The sequence below is a fragment of the Antedon mediterranea genome, chromosome 2 (genome assembly GCF_964355755.1).
Source record: "Antedon mediterranea chromosome 2, ecAntMedi1.1, whole genome shotgun sequence".
In the NCBI taxonomy this organism is placed as follows: Eukaryota; Metazoa; Echinodermata; class Crinoidea; order Comatulida; family Antedonidae; genus Antedon; species Antedon mediterranea.
Window position 1 is genome coordinate 15,887,501 of NC_092671.1, and position 2,500 is coordinate 15,890,000.

Below are 2,500 nucleotides of genomic sequence, written 5' to 3' on the forward strand. Positions count from 1 at the left end.
GGCAAGGCATTTAAGACCAAAACGGGTCTCTCCCAGCATGAAAGGCACCGACACCCTATCCTGCGTAATTTAAAGAGGGTGGAAGCTCAACAGGCGGAAGTAGAGGGGAAGAGATTGCAAAGGGCAAAGAATAGCAAAAGATCTAAGAAGTCAATCTGGTCAGATGAAGAAGTTGAAAAACTAATTTATCTGAACTCTGAATTGCAGGGGTCCAGACAGATCAATAGTGACATTGCTAAACAGCTGTTATCGAAAACGAACAAGCAGGTGAGTGACAAAGGACGTGCACTAGGGCTACTTTTCGGTCCAAAGGCAAAATCAGCTGTTCCCTGTCATCCGAGTTCCAATGCCAAAAAGACCACAGCGAAAAGAAGAAATTCCAAAGGAGCCTTTCGAAGAGGCCTTAATATCTGCTACGGGGCAGATAACAAATATTAGTCGAGCCATTGAGAAAAGTTCAGACGTGAGCGGTTACGATAAGATAAAAGGGAAGCTCCAACGGGTTGCTACCAATAAGAGATTAAAAGTACGAAAGAGGAGTAACCGAAAACCACGAAGGCGGTCAGCAAAGAAGGCAAGCGGCTTTCAGTACATGCAGCGGCAGTACTATAGGGACAGGAAAAAGCTGGCAATAGAAATTCTGGATAAAAAAACGGGTGGCGAGTGTCCTTTAAAAGTGGATGAAATCCATGAGGTGTATAGAGACAGATTTTCAGCTAGTTCGGTTGAAGTCGATCTCAGTCATCTGCCTCCGCCCAAGGCAAGGGTAGACAATAAAAATTTATTGTTGCCAATTACGGTGGAGGAAGTGAATACAGCCATAAAGGCCACAAAAACAGCAACGGCTGCTGGTCCAGATAAGGTTACTCTCGAGGACATAAAATGCAACCCTAACATCAATACGGTACTCGCTAGTCTGTACAACTCTTTTCTTATCAGTGGGAAGATCCCCAAGGATCTTAAAGAAAACCGTTCACTTTTGTTGCCAAAAGGAAGTGGCGACTCCGATTCCATCAATGATTGGCGACCCTTGACTATTTCTTCTATCGTGCTCAGACGATACACACGAATTCTGGCGAGCCGACTCCAAAAGGCGGTAACACTAAACGAAAGACAGAGAGGTTTTATTAAGGCTCCTGGATGCAATGAAAATATCACCCTGCTAACCGACATGATTCAGGAGGCAAAGAATCGTGGACAACATCTTCCGGTAGTGTTCCTTGATTTGGCAAAGGCCTTCGACACTATTTCACATGAACATGTGTTCGAGGGTCTTAGAAGGTTTGGAGTGCACGAGCATTTCATCGGTATGGTTAAAGACATGTACACCGGTACATGTACGTCATTCAAGGTACCAGATGGAACCACGGACCCCATCGAAATGAGTAGAGGTGTGAAGCAAGGTGATCCCATGTCACCTATCCTGTTCAACATTGCAATGGACCCTCTCCTGTGCGCCTTGGAGGCTAGTGGGCAAGGGTGGAAGCTAAATAACACCACAGCCTGCACTTCATTAGCATACGCAGATGACACTGCCTTGTGCTCTGACAGTTCTGAAGGAATGCGTGCACTCCTAAAGATTGTCGAACAGTTTTGTCATCTGACTGGTATGAACATCAATGCCAGTAAAAGTGCAGCGTTCTCGATAGAACCTTTGCATAAAACGTATGCTCTAAACATGACCCGTTCTTTTCAGGTCGACTCAGAAACCATACCATGGGTTGAACCAGGTACCAGTAATGGATATCTTGGAGCACTATTCGATCCTTGGAATGGCCTGGAAAAATTCGAGGGCGTATCTACATTAGATACATGGTGCAAACGTATTAACAAAGCATTTCTCAAACCCCGTCAGAAAGTGGATATTCTAGTTAGCTTTGTTATACCAAGAATTTCGCACAAGCTTTGCGTTTCAAACACATCTAAAACTCAAATTAAAAAGCTAGACGATACCATCAGATACTGAATCAAACTGTGGCTCAAACTACCCAATTGCATATCGACGCATTTCTTGTATACCTCCGCTAGAGACGGTGGACTAGGAGTTCCCTGCTTGTCACAATCTGTTCTATCTGCAAGGTTGCATAATCTAGGCCGGTGCCTAGATTCGTCCGATCATTTTGTTCGTAGCTGGGCGGAAGGTAAAGGATTCGCCGATCGAATTCAAAAGCTCGCTACTAAATGGAAGCTGGACATTCCACACCGAAAGAAGCTTAATCGCAAATGGAAAGAGGAAAGACAACGCAATTGGGCCACTCAAGGATCGCAAGGCATTGGTGTAGATACCTGGAAGGGATCGAAAGTTTCAAATCACTGGATTTCAAAACGATCATTCCTAAAAGAAGGGGAGTACATATCAGCATTGTTACTGCGAAGTAACACCTATCCTACTAGAGAAGCCGTTTCCAGAGGTAGAGAAGGAAGAGATGTGCGATGTAGAAGGTGTCTGACCACTATTGAGACAGTAGGTCACCTAGCCTAGCCTAGCCTAGCCCAGCCG